The 17,002-nt window shown below is 38.3% G+C and overlaps 1 long non-coding RNA gene and 1 pseudogene across 1 annotated transcript; one reads left to right on the forward strand and one right to left on the reverse strand.

The window, feature by feature from the left end:
• The first annotated feature begins 52 nt into the window (after window positions 1–52).
• On the forward strand, window positions 53–15,004 carry LOC114161363 (uncharacterized). The gene is made up of 3 exons (XR_003598995.1): window positions 53–2,939; window positions 3,681–3,788; window positions 14,867–15,004. It is a non-coding gene; the product is annotated as an uncharacterized LOC114161363 (long non-coding RNA).
• Window positions 10,510–16,579, reverse strand: LOC114161361 (alpha-2-macroglobulin-like; annotated as a pseudogene).
• Between the last annotated feature and the right edge of the window lie 423 nt (window positions 16,580–17,002).

The following is a 17,002-nucleotide window of genomic DNA, read 5'->3' on the forward strand; positions in this document are numbered from 1 at the left end:
AAAGACCTTGAGAAGAAGCTCTCTGACTTCTTATCAAAGTCTTTTAGTAACTTTATTGTCTGTAGACTCTGTTGTTCTCTCTGCCCTCTAATCCCAACTGCACTGTTTCACTAAAATGTTATTTTTTCATTTATTTTTATTATGTCTTTGAATGATATGTCTCTACTTAGATTTATTGATCGAAGGTGACCTTGAGTGCCAAGAAAGGAGCCTAAAAATAAAATTTATTATTATTAATATTATAACAGTTCGACCTAATTTATTCACAAAATTACTCGACACAACTTTGATTTTCTTGTTCATAAGTGCTCACAAGTCAAGTACAAGGATTGAGGTTTGAAAGCTGTAGTTATAATTTTAGCCTTTCAAATATAAAATCAGACTTGAGCTCAGAGTAAAGGGAGAACCTGCTTGTCTCTGTTTACCCTGCTCAGATTACAAAGGTCACTGCAGCTCAGACTTTGCAGAACAGTCATGAGACAAAAAACAAGCTATTGTCTGTTTAATCAAACCTTTTTGAAATGTTCGGAGTGAATATAACATGATGCATGGTCAAAAATAAATTGTGGTCTACTTCACTAAGCTTCTCAACCTCAATCTATGAAGTCAATTACAAAAATGTTTTATTAATCCCCCATGATTGCTTAATGTCATATTGTTCAATTTCGTTCAAAGACATTTTGTAGATGATTGTGGCTGTGGGCAGGAAGGCTCTCCTGTAGAGGCTTGTGTTACAGCGCACCTGGAAAGGCCTCTAACTGAAGACCGGGTTGGTCCTGAAAGGTGCTTGCTATGTTTCCCTGCCAAGTCAACAGGAGTCACTCCAGGACCCTGATGATTGGGGATGTTAATGTAACAGGTCTACAGTCATTCTATTGTCATTCTTTGGTATTGAACCAAGGCAGGATGATGTCTTCCACGGTTCTAGACATGTTGGCTGAAGGGCTCCGATTGGTCAGGCTTCCAAAAAGTCCATATAAACTTACGGCTCTGCCAATATTGGAGGGACCCTCGTCCCCAGAAGAAGACCCACAGAGTCCATGTCCACATCTGGCTCCCAGGAAGACCCATGACTGACTGTGACGATTCTCTCAATCACTACCTATTAAATAGCTGCAGATAACAGAGACTCCACCCAGCTTCACTCTTACAGCACAAAACTCCTACACAACAAACACACTTGCTTTGATCATCAGTCAAGCTACAATAACGGAATTTCAACATAATTTCTGCACACATCAAAACCACTCAACACAACTTAGTAGGAGTCAAATCAGGGATTCAAAGTTATAAAAAAATGTAGTTAATTGTAGCCTTTCAAATAGAAAATAAGGGAGGATCAGTCATCATCTGCTCAATCAATCAAGTTTATTTGTGTTGCACATTTTAGCAACACTGCAGTTCAAAGTGCTTTACAAAACAAAAAACATTATGAACACATTACATAGTCAACATTTATTGAACAGTGTTTACTGTGCTCAGAGATTACAAAGGTCACTTCAGATCAGACTGTGTGCAGAACTATCATGAGACAAAAAACAAGATACTGACTATTTGATCAAACCTTTTTGAAATGTTCTCTTTTTTAACCAATTTTAATCAATTAGACGGTTCTGTGAATCTGTGAATCTGACATGTTTGATAACATATTGTGATCTACTTTCACTAACCTCTTCAGCTGCACTGTATCAAGTCAATTCTAATCAAAAATACTTCATTAATCCCACAGGACTATTAAATGCTGCTGTAACTCATCTTTTAAATAGAATATCAATGATTCTTGAGATTATAGGGACAAAATAGGCTAAAATTTTGCAAAACAATTTTTAAATAAAATAAAGAAGGAATTATTCCTCAAGCCTATGTATTCAAATATGATAAACAATAGAAATGTAAAGATGATAAGGTGCAGGCTCCCAGTTGCAACATTTCTTTTTGAAAATTACATTTTTAATAGACGTAAAATATAGGTCCATTAAAATATAATATAAAATTATTTTTAATGACCCTAATAGTGACATTTTTACTCGGTATTACAGACAAATGCTTCTCAAGAAACAAAATAAATTTTATTTAACAAACAAAAAACAACATAAAGTCCATCTGACGGAGACAGAGTTGACGAAGAACTGAAGGTGGTGACAAACTAGTGAGTAAAAAGAAAAACTTGATACATGTGAAGTAATGCCATTCATGTAAAATACATTAAAATGAATTAACTGCACACTTAAGTGAGATTTGTCAACAAATAGAAACAGAACAAATAGACTTTTCTCTTTTGTCTAGTATATGTCTTGATTGATTGTCAAAGTGCTAAACAGAGTTGCACTAATAACTTCATTCTATTGTTATAATACTATTCAATGACAAATTTAATCTAATATAGAAACCTTCAGGGATTGAGTTTTGATGGATAATCGTTAGCATCCAAACATTTTGTCACTAGTTTCAACTTGAAGTGGAATAAAGCCCTGGACTCCAGAGCAGCAAAGTCATGTTATCTGACTGTACAATACAATGATGATTCCAGGTTTGCCAGCTGCCTGGAGAACAGGACCTGTTTGACTGCATTGTGTCAAGTGTAAAGGTTGATAGTGTGGGCTGGTTTTCCCTGATATGCTGAAGTGCAGAGTCCTGGTAAAGCAGTGTTTCTCAATTTGGGTCATCAGGGTCCTCTGCCCTGCATGTTTTAGGTGTTTCCCTTCAGCCACACACCTGGATAAAATCTGTGGGTGATTAACAGGCTTCTGCAGTACTTGATGACTGCAGAAGAGATCATGCAATCATTTGGATCAGCTGTTCTGAAATAGAGACACATCTAAAACATGCAGAGCAGGGGGGTTGAGGACTGGAATTGAGAAGCACTGTGGTAAAGGAACTCAGCACTTCTGGTTATCAAGATGTTTTGGATAGTAAGCGGAGAACATCGCCAATACAAGGTGATGATGGAGGCTTGGTGGAGGCAATGGCTTATATTGACGGGGGCACAGTACACATACTTTTATTTTTAGGTTACGTAAACAAACATCTACGTAACCTATCAAATAAAATAATCATGTTTATTAATACAAAGAAAAAACCGTAATGATGTAAACAGTGGCATGTAGAAAATGTTAAGTAATTACGCTCAGATTAGCATAAACATGTTGCAGAGATCTAAGTATCCAATGTTTCCAATCTCTGCAAAATATTTCTTCAAATGAAAGAGTAGGAATAGTTCACAATATTACTCAAGAAGAAGTTAAAAAGTAGTGTGAGAAGAAATACTCCTATAACTACTGTCCCTCGCCAAAAAGTTACTCAAGTAAATGTAACCAATGCTACAAACCGCTGAACATAGATTGCAAAATGAGTCACATATTCTTGTTGACAAGCTTAGCATGAGATAATGGCACGGATTAGTTAACTAAGATTTAACTAAGATTATCTGCATCCAACTACATTACTCAACTTACTCTGTCTGGGAAGAAAAAAAAAGTTATTTACCTTTTGTTGGTTTGCTGCCATGATTCTAACACACGTGGGCGTATAGAGTTCATGCTTCTCAAGTTGATCTGAAAGATCCACATTCTCATAAAAACACCTTGGTATTAAACGCTTAGAGCTGAAATAAATTATAATTATCAATTGATATTCTACTTTCTTCTGCTTTGCTTCCATCTCTGTGTCACAATCTGCAGAGGTTTCATGTCGCCCCTAAAAAGATAACGCCCTGGGTGGTTGCGCCTATGGCCAATGTCAGATACCACCACTGTCTGCGCCATGAAACAGCAATCATGACACTGACGGTAAGCAACGCTCAACTATGAACAGTGACTAAGGACCGCACTGTTGTCACTGTCTCCCACTGCATGAAACCACAGATGACAGGCGATGAAAATAATCAAAGAGCAATGAGCATGCGCTCTGTGTTATCTTACGTTCTTGTGTTTTATTTATTCGAGGATTAAATAAATATATATTTTTAATAAAACAAAATAAAAATAGTTAATGTCGTGTGCATTAACTGCATTAACTATGGCGGAACACTCAGTTCCTACAAAAACAAAGAACGGTTTTCAGTGAGGCTCCAGTCCTATCGTTCACAGTGAAGAACCGTTCAGAAGATTTGGTTTGTTCGTGAATGTCACACTCATATCTACGTAGACCGGTCCTTCCAAGGACGCAGACCTTGAATTCGGATACAGCTATAAACACATATAACCATAGACTTTGGTTACAGCGTCATTAACATGCGACACGTCAGTTAACACCCCCACAAAAGGCGCAGTAAGTGGCAGCATTTATCATCGGAAATGCAACATATTTGTTACTGTACACTACAGCTAGCTTTTGCTGACATCACTTCCACATACCTTTCTTTCTTTGAGCTTCCTTTCAAAGTGACGCTAAAAGTTGGACATAGTTCCCATCGTCTCTGAAAGCGAAGCGCTGCTGAATTTACACGTTATTATGCTTTCTTGTGATTTATATGGGTAAATTTATGACCGACGATGAGATGGGCATCTTCTCCTGCTCACTGTCTCAGAGTGCCGCGTGCGAGTTAAAGGGGGAGGCGATGTAATTAGTAAATCGCGTTATTGTATTGCTTGAATTTGAATCGGTAAGTTTTGCATCCAATAGGAACAAGAATGTTGACAAATAAACTGGACAATATGTTGACAAGTTAGTGACATTTCCACAGTTGTGGTAACGAACTGCCACGAAGTATAAATCAAATTTTTACTTTTCTAATATATTTACCACCAATCACACAAAAAAGTAATCCTTCTGCAAAATTCACTAACTGCACAATTCTTGTTAAGCAGTAAGTAGTGTAAGATATGTGGTATTTCAAAAGAGCATTAGAAATCTTATTACTCTGTTGCTAAGAGATGAGTGTGTTTTCTAGTAACAAAGGTCACACTGCAGCCTGAAGTGACCCAATTCCGATTTGGTGTAATGCGACCTGTATCCGATCTTTTCATGACAATCTGAACAGCACAGGTCGGATTCTTTTCGAATGCGACCCAGGCCACTTGGATATCCGATACGTATCCGATTCAAATTCGACCTAACGTTCAGGTCGCATTCTTCTGTCCTGAACGTCACTGATACTCGGCAAATGTCACTATTCTGCGTCCTGATGACCATGACAGGCTATAATGAGGATTAAGTTGTTAATATGCTGGCTCCGGTCAGACAACAACTTCAAATGTGTAAGCTATGCTCCACCGTTAGCATCCATATTTACTTCCGCAAACACTGAGCCCTTCTTCTTTCAACGGTGGTTCCGCGCCCTCTACTGCGCAGGTTGTTTGCCCGTTCACACTGCAGAACACATACAGGTCGCATTTTTTTGAAAGTGTGAACAGTCACAGCAAAAAAAATCTGATTTGACAAAAAAATGGAAATGGGTCACTTCAAGCTGCAGTGTGCAAAGTGCCACGGAGTAAACGTCTGAGTTTTACTTTTGCAAAAGTAAAAATCGAAAGGCAGTGGATTAACATTAGCACAAACATTAGCAGTGCACTTCCCCCACTAGCAGTCACTGTGTGTGAATGATACCCCACATGCCACTAATAACATTTAGGGCAGTGGTGCCCAAAGTCGGTCCTGGAGGGCCGGCATCCTGCACGTTTTAGTTCTCTCCCCGGTGCACCAACAACCTTTAAGTCTTCTAACGAGCCATCATTTGAGGCAGGTGCGTTAAACCAGGGAGAGAACTAAAACATGCAGGCTGCCGGCCCTCCAGGACCGACTTTGGACACCCCTGATTTAGGGTAACATTAGCATTTTTGCTAATTTTAGCTTATACACTAATTTTAATCATACTGAATGGAGATATGGAGTAAGTCCATGTTACTCAACATGCTTGTGACTCTCCATATGCTATTACGTACATTGTAGCTTACTTTAGCTCATTTTTAGCATCAGAAGGATGGGTTCCAACCGACTGGCACGCTTTGGCAAGCCCCGTTTAAATTTCTTCAGAAATTTTTTAGTTTAGATTGCAGTATTATGTTCTAAAGTCTGCCTTTTGTTGCCACTAAGATCACAGTGAAGGGTTTCAAACAGACATGTGGTCAAAATCTATTTTGCATATGTTCAAATGTATTTTTAATTTTATGATGTATTTGTAGATATTGGATTGTTTCTGTTCAAAGAAGGGTTTTTTTCGACCATCTCTCGGTGAAAGCGATGGCCTCACCGTGAGCAAAGTTGTGAAATGGTGCCCTTTAAACAGTGGGGGATGTTTGAGTTTCTTACACAAACAGTAAACCCACTTTACTGGAAACTGTGTCGATTTCCTGTCATCAATAAACAAATGAGATGTACTAATACCCTCCAGGGTAAAGAAAAAAATGCTGTGTATTTTAGGAAAGAACGGCGTTACTGAGAAAAATTAATGAAACAATAATGAGATTATCTGGATGTCAGAATCAGGGGCACTGGACTGATAAAAATGTTGAGACATTTTTTAGACGATAGTGATTTTGATCAAGCACTTTCCAGGATTGTGTCAGTGTTGTGTGTTTTTTTTTTTGTTTTCTTTTTTTTTTTTTCAGTGTTGTGTTATACAGTCATATTTATTTCAGTTAATTATATTCAACTAATGTAACTCACGTTGACTACATAATGGATGCGTTCAAGCCTTTGGTTATTAATTACTAATGAAAATATGAAGTTTAAGATTAGAAAACCACACCAGATCAATAAAAACATCTTTAATACAGAAAGGAGGCTTAATGGAAAGAATGTTTGATACCTTCTTCATGGTTGATATTTTCAAAAGGTACTTTTAACCTCATCTGGATGCTTTTTATAAATTATTTTTTGAATATGACTGTAAATATCTTTTCATACATCTCTAAAAAAACAGTTGTTCTTGTGCGCTTCTTTCCAACAACAAGGATTTCAACATAAGAAAGTGCAAAGGTGTGTGCAGGGGGAGGGGTGGAAGTCCTTGACCGACAGGGGGCCTTCCCATAAAAAATAGTTTTATTTTTCTTATATAAGTAGAAAAAAATTGGGGGCTTGTCAGTTACAAAATTAATCATACAGTGTTTTTAAAATAGTTGTATCAGTAAAAATTAAATGTTACCCCCTCCCAGTCCACACATCTATATTTTCACTGAACTCCCTGTATCTGCCTGAAATGGTTCGCTCCTGCTCAGCGCACTTGACAAGCAGCAGTCAGTGGAAGAGGAGAGCGACTGTGGCGGTTACTGTGCTGCCTAGAAAAAATAATAAAATCAGGTTTTTAGAGAGAGAGAAAAAAGACAAGAATGTCAATTTATAACCCAGATTTTCTCCAAGAGAGATAAGTAGACAGTGAGATTATCAACCATTTACATATTTAGCTTAGCTACAGACTACTGCTTGTCTCCATTTCAATAGCAGTTAATGAATGAAGGAAAGAATTTAACATCATACTCATATATTTAACAAGTCCCTGTACCTTTTATCACACTTAACAACAGATGAGTCAGTCAGCAGCAGCTCTAACCCCGATACCAGCAGAATCCCTCCCCCCCTGTCACAGTGTAAAAGTGTGTTCAGTGAAAATCTAGTTAGCATCATTCCAGGGATTTTTCCTGTCTCTCTTCTCTCTTTACAATTACACAACAAAAACTATGTATCTATTACTGACAGAAATTCAAACAATCTTTATAAAACCTTCCATTAGCCCCTCTAGACGTAAGTGGATGAGGATGATTGGCAGCGCTAAGACCCTCCTCTTGGTTGTTTTTGGTCAGAACGGTGCATTTCTTTAGCCAGCAGTAGCAGCTCAGGAAGGAGATGGAGAAGATTGATCTTTTTACAGATTATCTGTTTCATAGCAAACTGTCATGACATGGTGTCAGTTTGAACAAATATGAAAAAACACATTTTACATTAAAGTTATATTCTGCAGCTTGAACAAAATGCGATAACATAGCTTTATTTTTTTTAGAAGTCTGGATTTTGCACGTTTCCTGTGACTGTTGCTGGTGGGAAGAGACATTTCAATAAGCTAACACGAATTATAAAAAAAAATTAAGTAACCTATTTGCTGTATTTTATGTGGACTGTTTCATGTAAAATTCACGAGCAGTAAATATTGTGCTAGTATCAGAATTGAAGCAAAGAAAGCGAGGCAGTTGCAAGCCTTTAAAATGATGGCGCTTTTGATGGGTCAGATAGACTTAAGAAACTGTAACAGCAGCTGCGAAAGGGGGGCCCAATTCAATTTTTTGTCATGGGTCCCAAGATTCCTGGCAGCACCCCTGGGTGTGTGTACAATGAGAGAACCTCAGGTCAGAAGATTGGGACAAGTTTGTTTGACCCTTGTTTCAACACGCATTGTAGACTGAACTATTATTTAGTTAGTGGTGATAAATCAATAGGCAGAAGCACCTGTTCAAACAGTCACTGAACATTTACTCATTGCCCTTTAATTCAATTAATCTACACCAGAAGCATCTTATGAAGTTGGTTCATCAGTTTCCTGGGCAAGAACAGTAGCCTTCAAGACAGATTTAAAGCTGCAGTATGTAACTTTTGCAAAAACATGCGTTTTCTATATTTATTGAAACTGTCACCATGTCATCACAGCATGATGAAACAGACAATCTGAAAAAATATCAAGCTCCTCCACCTTCTCTGTGAGCTACTATAGCGATCTGCAAAAAAAAAAGCACTGATTGGTGAAACCAATTACCAGAGCCAGGAGGCGGGCCTTGGAGCTGTCAGTCAACCTCCTGTGTGTTGCTCAATATGCTAATGGTGGGAAAGCAACTTACCGTTGCAGGAAAACTGTTTATCCACTGTCATCAGTAGCCATGCTAATGCGCCATAGCTTTGGTCTGTGTTGTGGAAAACCAGCTGCAACTTAGCCAAGAGCACAAAGGAGGTTGTGGGGATGAGGGAGGTTGACTGAGCAGTGTGTCTCTACAGACAGAGGTGATACATTTTTCACAGAATAACTGTCTTATTTTATACTGTCACAACATAATGATAATTTTAACAAATATGTAAAAAACTATATATTTTTCCTTTTACATAAAAGTTGCAATTTTAAAGACAAGCTGGATCTCTGTGCAGTGTGCTGTTTAAAACACAGAGGTTGTTATGGGAGGACGAGTTGAGTCCTGAAAACATCTCCTTTTGTGTTGTCTTTGTGAAATCTGGTCCATTGTCTTGCACTGCTTTTGTTGCCTGTTCAAGGTATATTTTTCTGGCAGTTTTGTATGAGAATGCTTTATAGGTGACACCTGACTGCAAAAATCATTGTGGTTTACTTGCCTGGTGTACTACTGGTCTGCTGTTTTGATATCCTACCCATAAAAAAGTTTTTGCTTGTGATTGTGTCTGATCTGAGTCAAGTAGTACATTCATCAGATGTTTTCCCAGAGGCTTAAGTAACGGCAGTTATCAAACACCACTAATAAAACAAGAACGATCTGTAAAATTCACCACTGCATAAATACAGGCCAGTCTCCAACCTTCCATTCATCAGAAAAATCTATTTAAAAAAAGAACCACAGAATTGGTTCTGTTGGACCTCAGTGCAGCATTTGATACTTTTGACTCTGACATAAACCGACTAGAGAGCTGGGTCGGACTTTCTGGTACAGTACTTGACCCATTTGGGTCTTATATGAAGAACAGGGACTTATTTGTAGGTAACATCTCATCAGAGCGGACATTAGTTACATGTGGCATACCCCAAGATTCCATCCTGGGATTCATGTTTAATATCTACATGGTCTCTCTAGCTCAGATTATAACAAGCAATAGGAATAGTCGCTATAACTATGCCAATGATACACAGCTTTTAAGCAGCTCTACGATGTCACCAGGTGACTCTGAACGCATCCAAGCCCTGAACAGATGCTTAGAACAAATCAACGTTTGGACGTGGTGTAACATTCTCCAGCTGAACAGAAGGAAAACTCAAGTTATTATCTTCCTCTTTGGACCCAAAGAGGAAGGATTTGGAGTCAGTCAGCACACACAGCTTCAGTTATTACAGCTGAAGACTAGAGAACTTGATCAAAATCTGGGTGTAGTGATTCATTCTGACCTGAACCAGAGACACATAAAGACCGTTCTTCAGTCTGCCACCTGAAGAACATTTCTAGTTTAAAGGGCTAATGTCTCAACAAGATCTAGAGAAACTCCTCCATGTGTTTATCTTTAGTTGCATTTATTACTGTGACACTGTTCTCATAGATCCGTTTAAAAAAAGCGAAGTAAATAAATAAAAAATTCTCCAGCTCCAGTTAACGCAGCTGCTGCTGGCGTTCTCATTAAAACCAGGAAGACGGAGCACATCATCCAGCTCTAAAGTCCTTATAGTGGATCAATAACTGATTATTGTGTTACGTTTTTATTATGCAAGGGCTTTGAACTGCTTTGTTGCTGGTGTGAAAAAGTATTTGCCCCCTCCTTATTTCCTATTTTTAAGCATCTTTATTGCAATTCTGTGTTTCAGAACCTTAACCAATGTAAAAACTAGTCAGACACCACAAGTAAACACAAAAGACAGTTTCTAAACGGTGTTTATTATTAACAGAGAGAAAAAATCCAGCCTACATGTCCCTCTGTGAAATAGTGAGATGACACAATGAGATTTTAAATCACGAAGCTGCACTGGCATTTCTCTTTTACAATACTATTGCATAGTGACACTTGATGAACTACTGACTCCTAATCAATGACGATATCACATTAGATTCTACATGTTTAAAAATAAATTCACCGAGTGCAAGGACACTGCACTTTATTAAAATGTACAGACATTTTGTGCTTCTCTGCTGCTCAGTGGCAACTATTTTGACTGAATTTTCCAATGAACACTTTCTAAAAACCCACCAAATGTTTTGAAAAGTCAGTCCAAGTTTTAACAACCTGCCCAAAGTTTTTTACCAGCTAATCTCATTTAAAAAAGCCTGATGAACCCCCCCCTCCTCCTCCCCCGCATCTGACAACACTGAGCAAGGGTTTTGTGTGTATTAAGATATAGACATGGATGATTCTGAGTCCATTCACAAACTTCAAAACTCAGTTATCTTCAGAATCCAAGCCTCGTTTTGAGGAATACAAAATTTGGAAGTACTCCAGCAACAAATATTTTTTAGTTTGATTTGCCTTTTTTCACAGTGGTCACTCTTGACTGCCTGGTGGATATAATTATGTGTTTGAATAATGAAGATTTCAGGTCACTGAACTAAAGGATACAGAAGCCCAAAGGGCCAAATGTGTCCATTTCCTCTGACTGTCAGAATTCTGACTAAACACAATATTTATATTTGCATGAATTAGGTTGTATAAGTGTAAAATCATTGGTCTGACGTTAGTGTCTTCATGTGATCCTCACTCTTCATGCTGCAAATAGAAGAAAAACAATTTGTTAAAATCTCTACTACTTACATTTGGTATGAAACAAAATGGCTTTTAGACATCTTTTTTATTTTGGCAAAGGGAGTCGGAAAACATTTTCTCTATTTCACAAAATTAAGAGTTATTTTAAAATTGCACTTGGAACAAAATGTGCACTTATTTGGAGAATTGTTGTTTGTCCTCAAATCCTCGATTTACTTTAAGCTTTGTGCTTGGAATAATTTTCCAACGAAGCTATTAGGTTCCAAACACTGTAAAATATTATTAGAATACTAAAGGGTAAATAGAGCCAAGGAATGCTTAATGTGTAAAAAACAAAAATAATTTCCTCTGCTTCTCCGCTGTCTTTTACAGCATAAGTAAGTCACTTTAAAAGTTTTTTTGTAGCCTCTCTTTCTAAATAGAGGTTTATCATCTATAAATCTAGTTTATCATCTATCATCTATAAACCTCCACCTAATGGGATCACATTTAAGATGCACTTTGCTATCACTGCATTTGTCTCAGAAGGTCACTGTGCACTGATGTTCCAAAACGCCTCGTCTCTGTGCATTTCTGTTGTCTATGCAGTTTTAATCTTGATTTCAAACACAGAAATCAATATACCAATAATCAGCTAAAGGATCAAACACAACTAACACTGTAAATGTGTGAAATTGATGATTATGTGCTCCTTTATATCTCAGAGACTTGGGTATTGTCAACTTCCAACTGATTGAAAAAAAAACAAACAAACAAGAAAAACAAATTGGATGGAGTCACAGAAGCTAATAGTCTGAGACCAGTGGTGCAGTCAAATGTGTTGCATGGGTAAACCTCTTCATCTGTAGCTGCAGCCATTACAAATGTGCACAAAAAATGTGTCGCAAAACCAATGTTGCAATCATGATGTGTCCATTAAATCAGAAACTGTTACGACCCGTCTAGGGGTGGCCAGATCATAACATGAAAGGTCCCTCCTCGTCCCATCCCAAACAGCCAACACATACAAAGTTAAACATTTTACAGTGATATTTATTAAAAAATATATGTTTGATTTAAATATAACAAAAATGGAGCATATAACTTCAGAATGAGCTAGTGCCAAAACAACAAACAAAAGGAACTATCTAAATAATAATCAACTTACCTAACCGAAAATAAATAAACCAAATGACAAAAACGTACCTCCCTAACTAAAAAAAACAGGAAAGAACTAAGGCAACATAAATGGCAGCTCACTCCTACAAACTCCAAACCAAGATGTTTAACAAACAAAACAAACAGTGTGGCCGGTTGAGATGAGCAGAGGAGGGATCTTCCAGGAAGTCCACGTCAGCCGCTTTTATACTCCTCACATCCGGGAAGCCACCAATCGGACGTCCCCCGTCGTCCTCCAGGCACCAATCAAAAACAAGTACCTGCACACTCATTTACATAATCACATTTAACGACTCCAGTCGTAACAGAAACTAAATTAAAAAAGCATGTGAATAAGTTTGTTCACGCGATAAGTCGCTAAAAAGCATGCTGCGCCATCATCCTATAAATACTTCCTGTTTCCTTCTTCATGGTTTCCACCAGTGGCTACACCTGGCTGTTTATCATGTGATGGGAAAAAACATGTTTACATTGCAGGTTTGTAAAATAAACCAGCCAAAAACCCCACCTGATGCTGGGGTGGCAGACTGAACTGTCACTGTGCTGGAACCTTCAGGACTGAACACCAGACTGGATAGAAATTAAAGCTAGAGTAAAAAAAACCTTTTAACAAAAACGTAGTGTTTTTGAAATTGCCGTGTTTCCATTAAGCAATTTTTTCTTTCAAAATGACAGACTGCCCAATGATATGGTCGATGGAAATGCAGCAAGTGAGAATGTCTTTACCACTGCATCTCGTAAATGAAACAATATGCATGCTGCCATTTTTCTATGAGAGTGAGACAATGTTACCTGCAGCACAAGGGTAGTTGTACTCGGTCTCAGCTTGGTCACCTGTCAGAAAGAAAAAATAATATATTATAGGAGAATCACATCAAACTAAGCTGTGTAAAGGAATCAGGCTTTACTTGGCTGGTAGTAGTCATAGATCTTGATCAAGCTGGCTTTAGGTTCTGCACTGGAAGCTCCTGTTGGAGCTCTAAGCTGTGGTTGATGGCTACCCCTCTCTGTAGCTGATGGAAGAAGAAATGATGAGACCCTGGTTTAGAAATGTGTAGACCGCCACCCTCTGTTACTGCTGGGAACTCCTCTTACCTCCTGAAGATACATCACAACATGATTATCCTTCTGTTCCACACGGTCCACAAGCTGGGCAGCTCTGAGCTGTAATAAAGACACCATCCAGGCAGCTGTTTATTACCATTACCATGGCAACGCCTGAGACAAACTTTGACAGTCTGGTAGTAAACATTACCCTCTTCAGTGACTGAGTCTGGAGCGAATCCAGTCAGAACTTTGATGTCCACAATCACCATGTTTGTGGTGTCCTCATTTCCACTGTCCCCGATACAGCAGACAACCATCTTCAGTGCAAAACTGTTTTATTTCTAAAATTAGACGCTTTTTGATGACTTACAGCAGGGGGGTCTAACTTGTTTTCGTTTTGGGCCCAATCAAGATCTTATATGCTCTTACAGGGCCGGTTGTGCCAGAATGTATTGATAAAACCTTTTCATAAACTGTTAAAATATCAATGAATTCTTAAAATTAAGTATTATTACTGAACATCTTTTCAGTCCTTCCAGGATTTTGTGATTTTTTTTTGTGTGTGTGTTTTTGTGGTACTAATTTGGAAATACTTGCAATATTTCTTCTTATTTATGACAGTAAATGCAACATTTTATTACTCACTGTATAGCTTACAGACTATAATCTGATATAAATTAAAGCTGAGGCAGCTGTTTAGTACAAATAAGAAAGTTTTAGAAGATTCTTTGACAAAAATCTGCAATAAATTCCCAATTAGCGTAAAAAAGTGTGAGGATTTGTTGCTTTTGCGTGAATTTCCACGATAATTCTCAAGCAACTGGAGGAACTGATTGATATAATTTGGCAGTGAGCAGATAAAAACTGCATTGATTTTATTGACAACATAATATTTAAGCACACTTAGTGTTTAGTCTAGAATCTAGAGGACCACATAAAAAGGTACGCGGGGCTGGATTTGGCCCACGGGCCTTGAGTTTGACACATGTGACTCACAGGGACTGCAGCTGAATGTTCAGTCTGGGTTTGTGAGAAGGGCCTCTGCAGTCGGCCTCTGGTTCAACCTTCACTCTCAGTGTGGTGGCGTCGGTAAAGGTTGGGATGTTAAACTGATGAGAAATGTGAGAAACATAAATATGGTTTAGTTTATTTATTTAAGCAGAAGCACCAGTTATCCTGTAAGGACCTGCTGATGAGTCAAAAGTGTATTTGTGATTTTACTGGTGAAATTATTGATGCATATTTGAAACGTCAAAAGCAAACGTGTTCTCTAAAGTTGTCTGAACGTTTAATTTGTATTACTACTTTGCAGGGCCTGGTGAATCTGAGCAGGAAGCGAACAACACCGACCTGAACTGAGGCACATCCAGTCCCCTTCACCTCCAGGCTGTACTTTCCTGCCTCACCCTGCAGAATCTTCTCCTGGTAGAGCAGCTTGTTGTCTGGGGTCACATCAAAGGTCAGCGGACCACTGGGAGACTGAACTGTCACTGTGCTGGAACCTTCAGGACTGAACACCAGACTGGAGTAGAGGGACAGAGCCTGAAGAGCCACCACCGTGTCCTACAAAGGTTCAACGTAGGAGTGTCAAAAATCTAATATAGCCAGTTTACATGATAACTGAAATAGGCAGGTAGGGCTGAAACCATTCATCGAATGATTCAAGGACCAAACCGTTTTAACATCATTGAAGCACAAAATTAGTGTTTTCTCTTATTTGAGTTCAATAAATCTAAAAGATGCCTACCTGCTCAACAGATTACAGATAAATAATTTTTTTTTTTAGGTGAGTTAAGAGTTATCAAAGTTATTTTGGTTTGCTAAACGCCAGGAGGAAATGGACCAGAACTATTTTGAGAAGCTGGTGAAAAGTAACCCAAAAGGTTTGATCCAAGCTATACAGTTTAAAAAAAACAAAAAACATTTAACTCTGATATTGATCAAAAATATGTAAACTTCTCAATTTCATGGAGGTTACAAAAAAAACTAACAAAAAAAAAAATCACTAAAACAATATTCTTTGGAATTTGGCAAATATAAATAATTTTGTGATTCTAACCAGCCTACAGAAACAGGAGTTTGGGCTGATTTAACTTCAGACTGCGAGAAAAAGCTGTATATAAATATATGGTTTCAATTGTGTATGTTTAGGATATCTATTAACACCATCATTCTTTTCTTTGTAAAAAAAAAAAAAACCCCAAAAAAACAACATTTGTTAAAAATAAAGACATCTGCATTGACACTGATGTAAACCCATTATACGCTGGGTGAATTAAGTTGCAATATTGTATGCATTTCAATTATGCTTTATGGTTTTTTTAAATGTCTATCCACACTGGGTGTAGACAAAAAGAGCAATGTACTGGCCCTTTAACAGAGAGGAAAAAGAAGACTGGATTGTTGTGTTCAGCACCACGGTGTTCTTTAATTTTTTATTTATTTATTTTTTTAAAAAAGATCTTGTAAAAAATTAAGAAGGATATGTTTCTTGATAGTTTGCTGTCAAGTGAGGATTCAAGACACTGACACGTTTAAATACAAGCAGGTGAATAAAAAGCGTTGCTGGGTGCTGACCTGAAACTGGAAGCACTCATTCAATTCTGTGCTGGATGTTTTCTCCAGCAGAGTTACGCTGCTGTTCTGCGACACCAGAGTGACAGTCATGAGCAGATACTCATTGGGCTGCAGGAGACTGGCACAGAATTTAGTCTCTGCTCCAGACTCAAGAACAGCAGGGATGGCCACCATGTAATGTCTACAGACAGATTCACACACGCAGCCACTGCATTAAGTAATCAGACTTTGACGGAATCTGAAAATGGTTCAATAATGTCAACGCATTATTGTTTAAAAATGCAGGAAGACTCACGGTGTAGCTGATCCTCGGCCCACAGACATCCCACACAAGAGGACACACAGAGTCCATTTCCACATCTGGGTCCATGGATGATCCATGACTGTCTGTGAATGTCCTCAGATTCAGTCTGCAGATAACAGAGCCCCCCACTCTCCCTCACTCACCCACTCTCCCTCAGGGTGAGTTTCACCCACTCTGGGTGAGTTTCACCCACTCAGGCTCCACCTACACCCTTCGATTGCCTTTCATCTCTGCACTTGAATAATGTGGATCTATTAAATGTAAAATGCAAAAGTCCCTCGAACTGAAATTCAGATTGGAGACCAAAGTTTTCTAACTGTTTGATCTGATGACTATCCTGCTACTTTTCTGTGTTTACCCACCACTGAGAGGTCAAAGTTCAACAGCGGAATAAACAATCGGAATCACGTCAATACTGCTCTGTGGTCTGGTATCAGAGTCATGGGTGATTTTACACAACTGCACTATAAACTGTGTAAAATGTTTGAATTTGTCATGCAAACAGACCCTGACCTCTTCACTACAAACAGACGTTTCCCCCTTGTGTGAATATGAACACAGTAACTC

The sequence above is a fragment of the Xiphophorus couchianus genome, chromosome 18, assembly GCF_001444195.1.
Source record: "Xiphophorus couchianus chromosome 18, X_couchianus-1.0, whole genome shotgun sequence".
In the NCBI taxonomy this organism is placed as follows: Eukaryota; Metazoa; Chordata; class Actinopteri; order Cyprinodontiformes; family Poeciliidae; genus Xiphophorus; species Xiphophorus couchianus.